The 16,937-nt window shown below is 49.7% G+C and overlaps 1 protein-coding gene across 1 annotated transcript in view; it reads left to right on the forward strand.

The window, feature by feature from the left end:
* The window catches only part of LOC147100955 (zinc finger protein Aiolos-like), a 160,515-nt gene that overhangs the window by 113,382 nt on the left and 30,196 nt on the right, over positions 1–16,937 (forward strand). The window lies entirely within an intron of this gene.

A 16,937-nucleotide genomic window follows, 5' to 3' on the forward strand; every position in this document is an offset into this window, starting at 1 on the left:
CAAGTAACTTTAAAGTAAGCTTTAAGCAACTTATAATCACACTATATACAAGAGAGGTCTTCACCATGCCTCTGGTAGAAGCCCCTTACAATACTGAGCAGTTCAGTATTTATACCAGTCCAACAGGAAGTGATGTATGACAGGAAGTGATGTATGTACAAAGTTCACAGGAAGTGACATAACTTCCCGGAAGTTATCATTATTATCACATTCTTCCCTCCTGCAGGATTAGAAGGTTGTGGTCTTCCTTTTGTTCCGCAGCCGCCGAACGAGGAAGAGTCGCACCTGTTTGGGTTCCCGTCGTAGAGGGTCGCTGGTCCGCTTACATGCGGTTGGCCATTGGTCAGAGTCTGTGTGGCCTGGATTACCCTGTGAAGGGTCGGGGAGATCATGGCTTCGTGTACGAGCCCCAATAGGTTCAAAGTCGGTCTGCCTCTATTCAGAGGGAGGTGCAGAGCTGGTCTGTGGCGGATCAGTACTTTCGTGCGCGGTACTGGGAGGGTCGCAACTTTGAGTACGGGGTTCTACCGGCACCAAGCTAGTTGGTGGCCGATCAGGATCCTGGAGAGGGGTACCCGATAGGTTCCAAGAGTTTCCTGGTAAAATACCATCTCCCGATGTCCCACTAGGTCCTGGTGGGCAGGGAGCCAGATCCCGTAATGATACGGTAGATTCTCGGCCGTCGGGATATCGTATGTTTGCATAGGTGGGGTTGGCATCGGTTAGTTCGACCTCGTCTACGAGAGGGTCATTTTTAGACGTCCGAACGTATCTTCGGAGTAGAAAAGGTCCAGGAGTAGTTAGCCATGACGGGAGTGATGTCCCATGAGATGAGCGACGCTGGAATCCAAAGAACCGCTCATGAGGTGTAGTATTTGTGGCTGTAGAAAGAAGGGACCGTATAGAGTGCAATGCATCCGGAAGCACTGCTTCCCATTGCTGGTCTGGTAGGCCCCGAGATCTTAAAGCAAGACGTACGGAATTCCAGACGATACCGTTATACCTCTCTACCTGCCCATTTCCGATGGGATGGTATGGTGTTGTTTTGCTTGTAGCAACTCCCCGTTCTGAGAGGTAGTCCTTGAGTTCCTTTGACATAAAGGATGGACCCCGATCTGAGTGAATATAAGCCGGCATGCCACAGAGAGAAAATACCTGCTCAAGGCAGCAGATTACTGTGGACGCCAGCATATTGGAGCAGGGGAAGGCAAACGGAAAACGTGGATATTCATCAATCATGGTGAGCAAATATGTGTTCCGAGTGGAAGAGGGCACTGGGCCCTTAAAATCGATGCTAAGTCGTTGCATCGGTTGGGTTGCGTGTATGAGCATACCATCTGAGGGGCGGAAGAACTGAGGTTTTAATTCCGCACAAAGCCGGCATTCTGAGCATATTTTCTTTACATCTCCAGTAGAAAAAGGGAGATTCCGTGATCGTACGAAATGTAGCATGCGCGTAACGCCAGGATGGCACAATCCATTATGGACATCTATAAGAGTAGAGGACGACATAGCGGAGCAGAATGCCCGTGTGAGGGTGTCCGGGGCCACATTCTCCTTGCCAGGTCAATAGTGAATGGTATAACCAAAAGAGGCCAGTTCCATCCTCCAAAGTTGTATTTTATTATTCTTAATTTTGGTTCGTTTTCGATTATCGAGCATGAAGGCGACTGATCGCTGGTCCGTGATTAATGTAAAGTGCTGGCGAGCTAGAAAATGGTTCCACTTCCGTACTGCCTCTGTGATGGCTGTGGCTTCCTTCTCAACCGGAGGATAATGTAGCTCGGCACCTTGTAAGGTCCTGGACATAAATGCTACAGGACGACCTTCCTGATTTAGAGTAGCCGAGATCGCCACCTCCGAGGCATCACATTCGACTATGAAAGGGAGATTCTCATCGATGGAGTGAAGAGCCGCTTTCTTCAAAGGTTAAAGGCTGCAACAGCCGCTGTTTCCAATGGAAATGATCTAGCATGCAGCAAGGGTTGGATTTTGTCTGAAAAATGAGGAATCCATTCAGCGTAGTATGCAAACAGACCGAGAGCCCGACGTAAAGAAGCCGGATTCTTAGGTGACGGGAGCTCTTGGAGCGGGCGAAGTCTTTCTGGGTCTGGCTTAATGATACCATTGCCTACGCAGTAGCCAAGGATGTTGATGGTCGGTTGCGACTCAACAGACTTAGATTCATTCAAGGTTAAGTTACGGCGATGGAGGGCATCCCGAAATTTTTGGAGGTTGGCGTCGTGTTCCTGTTGATCGTGACCTGCAATAGTAATGTTATCAAGATAGGGAAAAGTGTCCCTTAGGTTTTCCTGTTTAACCAGGCCATCCATTGCCCGTTGGAAGACAGCCACTCCACTAGTAACCCCGAATGGGAGGCGACGAAATTGGTACAGCCGTCCATTAGCCTCAAAGGCCGTGTACTGCTTATCTGAGACCTTCAAGGGTACCTGATGATAGGCACTTTTTAAATCGTAAGTTGAGAACACTTTGTATTCGGCCAGTTTATTAACCATATCATCAATGCGTGGCAATGGGTAGGCGTCCAAGTCAGTATATTGATTGATGGTTTGCGAATAATCAATGCATAGTCGTTGTTTGTGAGGTTTTAGAGGGTTCTTGACAATGACGACTTGAGCCCGCCAGGGCGACGAACATGGTTCAATGATATCCTCTGCTAGAAGTCGAGAGATTTCAGCCGCAATAAAAGATTGGTCTTCCTGATTAAAGCGCCGCGATTTCATTATTATTGGTTTGCATCGAGGCGGAATACTGGCAAATAATGAGGGTTCATCAAGTGAAGCTGCTGACCATGCACAAAACGGTAATTTAGACGGTATATTAGAAATAGTAAGTCCAGGTTTGGATCCGCCGAACTCAATGGTGAGTTTCTTATGCTGTTTTTGGAAATCCAGCCCTAAGAGGAGATCACTACATAAGTCCTTGAGCACCGAAAGTCGGGTGGAGGGATACAGGCGACCATTAAGTGTCATATCAACAACACAAAAGCCGGAGGTTCTGGTATTAAGTGATGACTGAGCCATTGCAATTGCCTGGTCCGATGGGAAGACATGTAGTTTCAATTTCGCAACAATCTGTTCTTTAATGAAACTATCAGTACTTCCTGAGTCAATTAAGGCATCTAAGGTATGCCCTTTAATTGAAACTTTTGTAGCTGCATGAAACAGGTTCTGTGGGCAAGCAGCTGTAATTGGTGTCGTTGCACAGAGAGTGGCTGAAACTCTCGGTGTGCTTCTTCGGGAGAGAGCTCGAGAGGAAGCTTGATAGGTCCTAGCTGGAGCATCTTGATAGGCCCTAATTGGGGCAGTTCGGTAGGCCTTAGCTGGATAGGCCCTCGTAGAGGCTTTTGATTGGCAAACTTTAGCTAAGTGTCCTTTTTTTTTGCAATAACTGCAGATTGCATTGCGAGCAGGGCAGAATTTCCTAGGGTGAAAAGCATCTCCACAAAAGAAGCATTCCTTCCTAGATTGCCAAGAGGCTGCTAAAGTGGGGTCATCCTCCTCTCCTTCATCAGAATTATCAGAATTAGGTTCCTCCATGATAGGGTTCACCTGAGACCACTTGAATTGTCTGGTTGCAGTTACAGCAGCAGATCGAGATCTGGGCAGCTGATAGAGGTCTGCATTTTTCTTTGCCAAATCCAGAGAACAAGCTAGGTCAAAAGCTTTTTGTAGCTCAAGTGTTTTACTTTCTAGCAGACGCTGGCGTATAAATGGAGAGGCAATCCCGCAGATGAAAGCATCACGAATCATTTCTTCGCGGTACAGCTCAGCTGAGGCTGCCTGAAAGTTACAATCTATGCTGAGCCTGCGAAGTTCTTGAAGGAATTCGTTAATCGATTCCCCTGGCCCTTGTCGGGCTGTGGCCAGTAGATGTCTAGCATAAACCTCATTTGGGGTCTTGGCATACAGTTTCTTAAGTGCCCGAATCACCTCATCGTAATTATCCCATTCATCAACATATTCAAACACTGTTGGGGTCACATAGTTGATAAGTATCCTCAGTTTAGTAGGAGCATTCGCTTTACATTCATCCAGAAAATTCTCAAAAGTACGGTACCAATGCTTCCATACCCTGCCAGCTGCTGGTGTGTTCGGGTCCAAGTCCAGACGAGTAGGTTTAAGGATGTTTTCCATGATGGGTGGTTCCCTGGATCCTTAACTCCGAGTTTGTCCGAAGGTCTAGTATTTGTGAGTGTAAATACTAAGTTACTTAAATTGATGTAAGAAAAAGGAGTCTCACACACCAAGTAACTTTAAAGTAAGCTTTAAGCAACTTATAATCACACTATATACAAGAGAGGTCTTCACCATGCCTCTGGTAGAAGCCCCTTACAATACTGAGCAGTTCAGTATTTATACCAGTCCAACAGGAAGTGATGTATGACAGGAAGTGATGTATGTACAAAGTTCACAGTTCATAGTTCACAGTTCACAGGAAGTGACACATAACTTCCCGGAAGTTATCATTATTATCACAATCCCCTTCCCGCCTCGAGGAGACGGGTCCCTGCGCGAGTCGGGGACCCGCCTCCTGGGAAGATGGCACGGAGGCGGGTTGGGAGCGGGGTCGGTACCTGCTCCCAGTTTCTGCCATTTTCCTGGCAGTCCCGCCTTCCCAGGGCTGGGAAAATTCCCCCCATGGCCACTATTGCCTATATGTTCCCCTACTTTTACTTCTCTTATCTGCTCTGGCTCATTCCCCATAACTAGATCCAATAGCGAATCCTCCCTTGTTGGGTTTTTTACGTATTGGGTTAGAAAGGAGTCCTGTAGACATTGTAGGAACTCCACTCCCTTATCCCCTTTACATACCTCCAATTAATATCGGGGCAGTTGAAATCTCCCATGATTATTATTCTATGTTGTTTACTCATTTCTCTCATTTGTCTGTATATTTCTTCCTCCACCTCCCTTCCACTATTAGGTGGTCTGTAGACTACGCCTATTAGTTTGATTGATCCTTTATTATCTTTTATCTCTAACCATATGGATTCTATTTTTGTCTTGTTGATATCTACATCCCTTTTTTCTACTGCCATTATGTTATCCCTAATAAGCACAACTACTCCACCTCCCCTTTTTCCCTCTCTATCTTTTCCAAATATGTTATACCCTGCAATGTTCAATTCCCAGTCCTGATTTTTCTGTAGCCATGTCTCAGTAATCCCTACTATGTCTGGTTCCTCCCAACGCATGATTCCCTCCAGCGTCCCTGTTTTATTATGGACACTGTGTGCATTGCTGTACAGTTGAACTTATTTTTAATAGGATTTCCTCTCACTTTATGTTTAACCATCTTTTTAGACTCTTGCGGGGGGGGAAATTCGGTTGCTTTGCGCCTCCCGTTAGTGCCCTAAGAGGGCGTTAATGAGGCGCAAAGCAACTAGCGCCCGGGCGCGGCAATGTTTGCGCCGCTCGCGAAATTGACCAGACTTTTTGCGGCAGCACTAAACACTACCGCCATGATCTCCTGCGCCCGCAGATTGTGATGTCAGTCAAGCATGCAACGCCCCGGTAGCGCCCTGGACCAAGTATTTAGTGGCGCCCCCTGCCTTACCGCTTGCCGCTAGCAATGACAGGTTGAGGGGAGCGTTTTGCAGTCGGGAAGGGACTGGGGGAGCGCTATTTAAAGGCGACCGCTTCCTGCCTTTTTTTGCCGGCGACATTTTTGCACCACGCATTCTGAGAGAGAGAGACTGACTTCTGGAGAGATTCAACGCTGTGTGAAGGAGTTTTGGGTACATTTTGATTTGACCTTCCATGCATCGATTTAGAAGAGACTATGGGGGCTGCACTCTGAGCTCGTTCCCTGGGCCTCTCCATTGTTCTTTCCAGCAGATTTGATGTACAGGTCTCTCCAGGCCGAGATTCAAGGCTGCAATGAGCAGGGTGTGGATGGAGAGCAAGATCGACCCTCCCCTTTAAGAACTGGCTGGCGCCAGTCTGTCTGTGTTCCATTGCTGACTGACATCACATGAGCTTCGCCAGCGCTGTGAGGTAGCGCCTCGCTCCTCGGCGTTAGCTCCTTAAGAGAGGTGTGTAGCGCCTGATTTAGCGCTCCAATCACCTCCAGGGGCAATAGAAGCCAAGTTTGCAGTCGGAGGCGATAATTAGCGCCAGGCGCTAAACTTTGCGCCCGGCCGATAATTGCGCCCCAAACGGGGCGATACCGAATTTCTCCCCCCTGTTCTATAACTCTATTTGCTCCCTTGCCGTCAATGTCCTCCCTTACTTTATTCTTTCCTATGCTCACTTTTCCTGTTTTGTTTATATTTAGGCTGCTTATGTTTCTTGTAGATCCCTCCCCCCCTTCCTAGTTTAAAGCCTGTGCCTATTTACCCTTTCTGCTAGGACACGGGTTCCATCCCGGTTCAGGTGGAGCCCGTCCCATCGGTACAGCTCCTTCCTGTCCCAGAACTGGTGCCAGTGTCCCACGAAAAGGAACCCCTCTTTCCCACACCAGCCCTTTAGCCACATGTTAATTCTCCTGATCTGTCTGCTTCTATGCCAATTTGCACGTGGCTCGGGCATTAATCCAGGAATTATTACCCTTGAGGTCCTGCTTTTTAATTGAGAGCCTAACTCCTGAAACTCTTTCAGCAGGACCTCCTCCCTGTTCCTACCTGTGTCGTTTGTTCCAACATGGACCATGACAACTGGATTTTACAATGTGAGAGCATTATTTTGGTGTGTTGTGATTGGCTTGGTTTCTTGTGTCCACACGGTCAAATTTACAATGTGCAAAATTGCCCAACCCAAGGGGGGAGTTTTCCCAGCCCTGGGGACTGCCGGGAAAATGGCAGAAACTGGGAGCGGGTACCGAACCTGCTCCCAACCCGCCTCCGTGCCATCTTCCCAGGAGGCGGGAAGGGGATTACAGCCAATTAACTGCCTGTTAACAGGTAGTTAACAGGCAGTTTTGAGGCTTTTCCCCATTTTACCCCTGCAAGTGCGGGCTTCCCGACGGCTGCGAACCTCGCCAGGGTCAGTGAGGCGAGCAGTGGGTCTGCGGGGGTGAGAGGGATCGAAAAGTCCGCTGTGGAGGTGAGTGATAGGTGCAAGTGTGAAGAGGTAAGTATGTGAGGTGAGTGAAAAGTGTTAGAAAAAGTTTCCTTCCCTTTGCTTCTTTCTGCAGGTTTCAACCCTTGGGGATCCGGAGGTGCCTCATCTCAACGGCAGAGATGACAGAATGGCTGCTGCACTCTCAGATGTAGCAGCCATCTGCTTTCTGCTGAGGAGAGAGGCTTGGTGAGTCTTCAGTACAAGGGCTCACCTTAGAACAGAGGTTGTCAGTGTTTGACAGCTTCTCAAAGCTGTCAAACGCTGACAATTCATCTGTCAAAATTTTTTGACAGATGCAACGTCATACGCTGACATCCTCTGTCACTGGCTTTCCCTTAATTGGCCGGCTAAGCCTGCTGGGCAGGCTTAACAAGGTCAATCAAGGGAAAATAGAGTGGGTTGGCTGGACGTCGTTGGGGACGGGACTGAAACCCAACAACCAGCAGTCGCGCCCCCATTGACAAAATCCAGCCCCAAATTTGCAGCAGCCACCTTCCTAATTGGAAGACATTATAATCCATGGGAAAAGGCAATGAACTTCTTTCTTGGAAAGAAAGCTGAAATCTGCAGCTAGCAGTGTTTCAGAAGAGGGATTGGAAAGGTTGGTGGGAAGCTGGAACCGAAATTGAAAAGGATGGCCTGTTTCTGAAAGCTCCTGCCTTGCCATGGATCTTTTGGGCTGCTATTCCTCACGAGCCGTGTGTTTTGTGCCTTCTCACTACCCTCTCAGCACCATGTGTGATGCTAAACTTCCAGGCCATTCAACAGCTGAGAACTACTGCAGCCTGCTCCCTATATTTTCAGGCAGCACAGTGGCATAGTGGTTAGCACTGTTGCCTCACAGCGCCAGGGACCCGGGTTCGAATCCGGCCTCGGGCGACTGTCTGTGTGGAGTTTGCACATTCTCCCTGTGTCTGCGTGGGTTTCCTCCGGGTGCTCCGGTTTCCTCCCACAGTCCAAAGATGTGCGGGTTAGGTTGATTGGCTATGATAAATTGACCCTTAGTGTTAGGGGGGATTAAATATGTGGGGTTACGGGGATAGGGTGGGATATGTGTTGGTGTAGGGGTTACGGGGATCGGGTGGGATATGTGTCGGTGCAGGCTCGATGGGCCGAAATGGCCTCTATCTGCACTGTGGGGTTTCTGTGATTCTGTGAACAGTCATTAATGACTTTGCAGAAGCGATTGTGCAGAATGTTTTGATGAACACTGATATCTTTCCTGAGGTATAAAAATCATGTGTATCTATTTTAAAATAGTGAGAAAATACCCAATTCGAGATGTTTTGCTTTGGGTGGAGTTTCCCAAGGGGGAAAGTGGGGAATTTCAGAGGGAGCTTCCTCCCCGGGGGGTGCGGAAATGAGTAAAAAATCAGCCTATGCTACTTTCAAAAATAAAAAAATGCAGGTTCTGATTATCCCAGGCAGCCCTTCACTCATCATCCACTGCCAGTTGTGTAGTATTACTTTTCAAATAGACCAAATTCACAAATTAAAATATTTACAAACAGTGAGATATTTTTATACAAAGCATTTCAAAATGTGAAATTCCAAGACACAGAAAGCAGCCATTTCCTATTGAAGCTGTCAGTCGCAAACGTATCCTGAAATCAACAGGTTTCTTTTTATGCAATGGTTATCGGAGGATCCCAGCTGCTTCTGATAGTAATCATTGTTAATCAGATAGGCAGTTGTGATTGCAAAATAATCTACCTCTGTGCACATCCCTCTATCTCAAGCCAACCACATTACATATCTAACAGGAAATGAGCATTTTCCTTTACTTGTTCTTGGCCTAGGTGGTTGAACCTGGTGTTTTTCACCATTGTACTTCTGACAAATCTGGACACCAAATATTGATGTTTGTGGCAGGAACAATTTGTTCTGTTCAAAATGTGCCAGTCCATTAATAAGCTGCGGTTTATTTCAAGTGCGGATGATTCCAAGTGAATATATACTCAACTGAAGCCAATCTCTTTCCTGTTATAAAGAAACCCACCAAATGAAACCACCTTCGCATTAACTCTCATATGATCGAATTCCAAGGGGTAGATTTTAACTGCAGGCATGGGTAGGGAGAGACTGTCTGGTCCATTTCGAGGGACGGGTCACGTTGCTGTGCTGCCAGTGAGCTGCACGTCGTCAGTGAACTGGCGTCCCACTGCAGCTCACCGGCTGTGGGCTGACCCAATACCAGGAAGCGCGGAGGCTGATCTGTCTGGCAGGCAGGTAGGTAGGGTGGCGGGGACGGGGGGGTGCAGGGGCGACCGCGGAGGTGGGTATCAGGGAGGCATCAGGCCACATTTACTCTGCACCACCCAGTCCAACTAGTGGAGCGTGCACAGCCCACACTCTGCCCAGTCATCACTCTAAATCACATCTGGGTCCTACGTACCTTATAGGACCCCAATTTGCATATAGTAAAGTGCCTCTTGCCCGATTCTGGCAGTAGCCTGGGCCATCCAACGGGAGGCCCCAGTATGTATGGCTGCAGTAAGTGGTTTCTGCTGGGCAGACCGACTTAAAATCAGCCCTAAACAGTCTAAGCCCTCTTCTCATTCACTCCTGCACAAAAGAATTTCAAGGAGTAGATTTTCAACTTGCCGTCCAAGTATAAAACTGGCTCCAAACACAGTCCCGCAAAATTCAGGGATGATTGATTGGGCACCCATTATAGAAACCGCCGATTTTCATTTTCAAACAGTCTAAACACCTCTCCCATTCACTCTCACCATGTAGGCTTTCAACAGACCAAACCACTTCCATTATTCTTCTTTTAGCACCTTCCCCACACTGCTGGGGCAGAGCAGGCTAATGAGCTGGTCACACAGAAAGCATATGGTAGGTGGCAGAATCTAGTAATGTTTCTGACAGTGGTATATATTGATGTTGGCTGGCAGCTTTATTGCTATTATAGCTGACATTGATTAGCACTGTTACTCAGTTGATGCTCATAGCTAGCCATTAGCTTGTTTTCTGCACCAGTTAACAGCTCTGCAACCAACGCACAGTACCATTACCACATCGACCTTTATCTCAGCACCAACTGATGCCTGTAGTCATTTTCCTTGGTTGACACCACAGATTGCAGCTAAAGATTCAATGGTACTTTAGCCAGCCAACACATTTCAAATGCTGCTCTAAATGCATTGAGCCTGCACCATTGCTGAGGCATCTGTTTTCAAAGCATGAGACCTCGGCCTAGAAATTCATTAAGGCGCTGCCAGCTTTGCGGCCAGTTACCGCCTAAAGAGGGCTTCTGCGGCAAAAATGAGTTTGCGCTGATATTCAGCGCAGCGGTATTGGCGGCGGTAGCCGTTAGCGCTGCGCCGGCACCGATGACGTCATCGGTGTGCGCAGCGCCCCGGTTCCGCCCCGAAACCGGCCCGATCCCCATATTTAGTAGCGGCCGCCTCCTCCGAAGCGGCCGCAAACAGCGACCAAAAAACGGGGCCGTGCTGTAGCCTTAGTGGGGCGCTTTAAAGGTGAAGGTGCGGCCGGCCGCTTTTTCGGCGGCCGCCTGCCTGCACCTCCTCCCCCGCCCCCCCCCCCGCGGCATTGCCGGCTGCTTCCCGTGAACCCGGCACTTCTCCGTGGTGCCGGGCTCATTTGCCGGCACTCTCCAGCGGCGATCTCCCCGTTGCAGGCAGCTCCCCCTTAAGAGAAGGAGGAGGCCTGCAGTACCGCAGTCTGCCGCTCCGCAGCGGCTGGCGCAGCGGCGCCAAGAGCGCTGAAATTCAGTGTCAGTGCCCCAAGCGGAGGCGGGCACACCCTGGTATAGCGCCCGGTTCCGATTTGGGGCGCTAACACTGAATATCTGACGATCGCTAATGGCTCCCCGCCCAGCGCTAACTTTTGGGCGCGAGCGAGCTGGCCGCCCCGAAGTGAATTTCTAGGCCCTCGACCTCTCTGGCTCCAAACTCAGTCCCACATAATTCAGCAAAGATTGATAGAAAGAAAAAGCATTAGGAGAACCCCAGCAGCCAGCCTCTGGCATGTTTGAGTGTCCCAAGCATTCCAGCACCAACATGCTGAGCTTCACTTGGTGATGTCCCAGTGGAGAAGGGCAGTAACAAGATTTCTGGGGCCACTGAGCCATGCGACTGGTTCTGCCATGCCCAGGGTCTTGCTGATAGTTAGTGTCAACCCTCCACCATCCTCTATTAAAGCCTCTGACTGCAGTACCCCATCTTCAGCTGGCCAGTTAGTTAAGTGGTCTTCTGTGACATGCCAATCAGTGGCTGGGTTTTAGAAGATGAGCACGACACTGAGAACCATTTTTCACACTTCTTCCTCTGTCATTGTATAAAGCAGAGCCTGCCGGGTGCCAGTGTGATGCTGGATTGAATTGCTTGTTGGATTTGACCAGACTTTGGTGTATAATTGTTTCACTGTGAGCGGGGAAGGAAATCTATTTCTCCGCTCCCTGACACCATCCCTCACCTCCTCTTCCCCTGCACCGCCATCCATGAAATTGCACCACTCACAGGTTCAGCAGCAAACCCTTTCTGTCACAGACTGTCTCTCCGTCCTGTTTATTGACCCTGCATCGTCTGAAGTCCCCATTGGACTTGGAGAGTGAGGGTTAAAGGCTCCACTGAGGAGTGAAAGTCCACGGTGAGATCGTGGTGATCGGACGCAGGGTGCCCTGAGTCATGGCTGTGAGACTCCAGCAAGTTTCTCAGCTGCAAGAAAGGGACAGGTTCTATTTGTGATACTTCATGCTTCCCAAGAAATCAGGAGGACACCGTCCCATTCTAGACATCTGACTGAAAAAGGAAAAGTTCAGGATGATAACACTGCCTCAAGTTACTCATGCAATGAGTCCAGGGAACTGGTTGGTCACAGTCAATCTCAAAGATATTTGCTTCCACATCCCCATTTGGCATTGCCGCTTTCGGTAACTAGTTCAATTTCCAGGGTTGCTGCAGCCAATGCAAGGTGTTCCTCATCCCCAAGGGTGTTTGCAAAATGGTCACTGCCACAGCTGATGTCGGCATGCTGCACATTCATTCATACCGAGATGGCTTGCTGTTGAGAAACTGCTTGGACGGCTGTCCCGCAGGTCCTCACACTCCAGCTGACAAAGCACAGCTGTATCATCTCATTCAGAGCCAAAGTAGGCCACCGCGGGGTAGCTTTTGCAAGTTGTTGTTTGTTGCATGTCAGAAAACTACGGATGTACTGCCTGTAATGTTTTGATACTGCCAGCAAGCGAGAGATCCAAACAATCTAGCCTAAGGTTATCTCAAACATCCTTGGGAATGGCTTTCCCGCTCTCAGACTGCTCTGCAGTCCTTTAGAGACTGGTGTTCTCCTGTCTTGAGGGGTCAAACATTTCAGCAAACACCATCTCCACATCCTCAGTTTGATGGGGCAGCCATCTTCATCATTTCCAATGCCCAGCTGTTGATGAGGTGGCTACAGTTGGACCTCCTCACAAGTCACAGTTATCACAGTCAGTGGGGCTAGACCAGGCCCTGTGATGGGTCAGAGGTGTTGATCCCAGGAATGTAATGTTCGCTGGAAGGGGAAGCTTTTGCAACGCCCATCGCATCAATTGACACTGGTAACAGAAGTCTTACTCAATGAGTTTCAGCATCAGGTTGTGTAGCTGAAATTAAAAAAAATGACTAGCTGGTTGAGGAAGCCTGTCATTTCCCTGTACCTGCCATTAGTCTAAAGGTTAAAAATGTGATCATTTTATTTCCCTTTATGTACAATTTCCATTTTATTAAATAGGGCACTACATTCAGATATGATCACATCACATCCCTTTATATAGGTCACAGCCTCTGATCTGTGACGTGCTGTTACTTTCTTTTTATTTCTCATTTCAAAACCTTGCACTGTAGCAATTCTCCAGCAATTAAACGTACATTTAAATATATATATATATATATATACAGGTAGACTATTCTTTATCCGCACTTCCGAAAACCTCTAAAAACCGAAAGTTTTTTCGTGGAGCGTAAGTCATGCGCACGACATGACCCGAGTGGCGCCAAACATGACAGGAGTGGTCCGGGAGCTTTGCCTTTCCCTGTGAGCAGGGCAGAGGGTCACAGAGTTCCCTCCTGGGTAGGAGATTGCAGGCCGAGCCGGGCAGTGTGAAGGAGGTACCGGGAGAGTGAACCCAACAATACAGCGGCCCGTCCGATAGCTGCAGCGGCCCGTCCGATATTCTTTTCTTCCCCCCCCCCGACCTGATTTGCGGGCCAGCTTAGTGTAGGAGTCAGCCGATATCCGGCTTTCCCACAACTGGCGGCGGCAGTCGAGCCCCAGACCCCCGCTAAGTCAAGGAATTCAGATACGGAGCAGGGGGAGCCGGAAACCTCGATCTAATGGCAGAAATCAGCAGCCGTTTTGTTCGTTTTTTTTTCTTCCCCTAGCATTTTTTTAAACAGTCAGGCTGTGGAAAGAGTCTCTGTAGCTTAGCAACAGCTTCAGAGACGCTTCCAAGGCAGGGCCCGAGTGTTTACAAGCTGTTGCTAAGCAACAGTGTTTGTTGTCAGATACGGAGATGAAAACCTTCTGAAATCCGAAAAATTCCGAAAACCGAAACACAGCTGGTCCCAAGGTTTTCGGATAAAGGATAGTCTACCTGTATATGTATAAGTATTTAGTATGAGCGTATTATTGAAAGAGTTTGCTGGTTCCGTCCTGTCTGCAGTTCGCTGCTCAAGGTTCTCGAATCGTAAGGTTGGCGGAGTTGAGAGGACATTCAGAGTTCAAATACGATAGCAAAATACTGCAGATGCTGGAAATCCGAAATAACAACAGAAAATGCTGGAAAAACTCAGCAGGCCAGGCAACATCTGTGGAGAGAAAATAGAATCGACGTTTCGGGTCTAACCCTTTTTCAAAACTGGAAAGGAAATGAAATCGATCGAAAGGCAGGGCTGGGAGAGAACAAAAGAAGTGAAGAGACATTAAGAGGTATTCAAAACCAGACGAGATGGTGATAGGACTCGTGGAGACAAAAGACGGCTCTAGATTAGGTGTGAAATGTTCTGGCAGAATGGGAGACAGCTGCCATGTGGGAGAGAGAAAAATAAAGCGGGGGGGGGGGGGGGGGGAAAGGGCCAAAACAAAGATGTGGATAAAATATAAGCAAAAATGCAATGGGGGCCGAGGTTATGATCTGAAATTGTTGAACCCGATGTTGAGTCCAGAGGGCTGTAAAGTGCCTAATCGGAAGATGAGGGGCTGTTCCTCGAGCTTACGCTGAGCTTCAGTGGAACAATGCAAGAGGCCGCGGACGGTGAGGTCTGAGTGGGAATGGGGCGGTGAATTAAAGTGACAGGCGACCGGAAGCTCGGGGTCCCCCTTACGGACTGAACGGAGGTGTTCTGCAAAGCGGTCACCCAATCTGCGTTTGGTCTCCCCAATGTAGAGGAGACCTCTACATTGCGGTCTCCTCTACATTGGGGAGACCAAACGCAGATTGGGTGACCGCTTTGCGGAACACCTCCGTTCAGTCCGTAAGGGGGACCCCGAGCTTCCGGTCGCCTGTTATTTTAATTCACCGCTCCATTCCCACTCAGACCTCACCGTCCTCGGGCTCTTGCATTGTTCCACTGAGGCTCAGCGTAAGCTAGAGGAACAGCCCCTCATCTTCCGATTAGGCACTTTACAGCCTTCTGGACTCAACATCGAGTTCAACAATTTCAGATCATAACCTCGGCCCCCATTACATTTTTGCTTATATTTTATCCACATCTTTGTTTTGGCCCTTTCCCCCCGCCCCCCCGCTTTATTTTTCTCTCTCCCACATGGCAGCTGTCTCCCATTCTGCCAGAACATTTCACACCTAATCTAGAGCTGTCTTTTGTCTCCACGAGTCCTATCACCATCTCGTCTGGTTTTGAATACCTCTTAATGTCTCTTCACTTCTTTTGTTCTCTCCCAGCCCTGCCTTTCCACTCCCTCAGTACAGCCCCTCCGACAGTGCAGCACTCCCTCAGTACTGCCCCTTCGACAGTGCAGCACTCCCTCAGTACTGCCCCTCTGACAGTGCGGCACTCCCTCAGTACTGCCCCTTCGACAGTGCGGCTCTCCCTCAGTACTGCCCCTCTGACAGTGCGGCGCTCCCTCAGTACTGCCCCTCTGACAGTGCGGTGCTCCCTCAGTACTGCCCCTCAGACAGTGCAGCACTCCCTCAGTACTGCCCCTCCGACAGTGCAGCACTCCCTCAGTACTGCCCCTTCGACAGTGCGGCGCTCCCTCAGTACTGCCCCTCTGACAGTGCGGCGCTCCCTCAGTACTGCCCCTTCGACAGTGCGGCGCTCCCTCAGTACTGCCCCTCCGACAGTGCGGCACTCCCTCAGTACTGCCCCTTCGACAGTGCGGCGCTCCCTCAGTACGGCCCCTTCGACAGTGCAGCACTCCCTCAGTACTGCCCCTCTGACAGTGCGGCACTCCCTCAGTACTGCCCCTTCGACAGTGCGGCTCTCCCTCAGTACTGCCCCTCTGACAGTGCGGCGCTCCCTCAGTACTGCCCCTTCGACAGTGCGGCGCTCCCTCAGTACTGCCCCTTCGACAGTGCAGCACTCCCTCAGTACTGCCCCTCCGACAGTGCAGCAGTCAGTATTGCACTGGAGTGTCAGCCTAGATTTTTGTGTTCAGGTCTCTGGAGTGGGATTTGAACCCACAACCTTCTGACTCAGAGGCGAGGGTGCTGCCCACTGAGCCACGGCTGATATGTAATAAGGAACTCTTCCACCTGATGGAATATGCTGCTGGTATACTTCCCTTTCCCCATTTCAGGTCTTCGCAAACAAAACCTATATGTTAATGGCTCCACTGAAAGTCCTGTACATTTACACATATGCCTAAATGAGGAAGTCCAGTACTGATCCAGCTCTGGCAATCGTGGAGCAGCACAATACCAAACCTTTTACCTCCTCATGGTCATTATGTAAGATGTTAGCTCAATAAGCCATCTAGCAGTCAAGGTAATGGTTGGTGCAGTGGGTTAGACACAGTTCCCTCCTGGACTTGGCTTTGACTCCAGCCTGGAGGAAGGTTACTCAGTAAGGCATGTGGACAGTTTGATGATTTCAGTCCAGACACACAGGCCTAGAAATTGGGTTGGGCCGCCAAAGTGGCGCAAAAGTCGCCTGAGCGCAGGATTTAGCGCAGCGATCGGAGTGATACCAATCGCCAGAAATTCAGTTTCAGTGCCCCTCGAGGGAGACGGGGCGAGGCTCAAGGCGCTCCGCATCCCTCTTAGGGTGCTGAAACTGATTATCGGAGCGCAACGTGCCGCAGCGCCACATGCTGCGGCACGGCACGCTGCGGTACTGCAGGCCTTCCTCCCACTGTTAAGGGGGAGGTGCCTGCAACAGCACGATCCCCGCTCGCGAGTGCCGGCAAATGAGCCCGGCACCAAGGAGAAGTGCCAGGCTCTCGGGAAACGGGGGCGGTTAGGAGGCCGGGAACGGAGGTGCTGGCAGGCGGCCGCCGAAAAAGCGGCTGCCCCGCACCTCCACCTTAACTTGCGCCGCTACCAGCACAGTAAGGCCCCGTGAACCGGGCGCGGGTAGCGAGCGGCGCAACTGCGGCCTTCGCTACCAAATATCGCGAACGGGGCACGAATGGGGCGCTGCGCACACCGATGACGTCAGCGGTGGCGGCGCAGCGCAAATGCCTAACGCCACCATTAGCGCCCCTACTGAATATCGCCAGAGACGTAGCCAGTGGCGCTACAGCCACTGACTGCCTCTTTAGGCGCTAACAGGTGGCGCTACTCACCCAATTTCTCCCCCAATAACTTTTAGAATTAATTCTTCAAAAACTGCATTGTGATATAATAATGAATTCCAGTGGTTTATAATTAAAAAATTTGGT

The sequence above is a fragment of the Somniosus microcephalus genome, chromosome 24 (assembly GCF_052327205.1).
Source record: "Somniosus microcephalus isolate GS21.2 chromosome 24, FLI_Smic_1.0, whole genome shotgun sequence".
Lineage (NCBI taxonomy): Eukaryota > Metazoa > Chordata > Chondrichthyes > Squaliformes > Somniosidae > Somniosus > Somniosus microcephalus.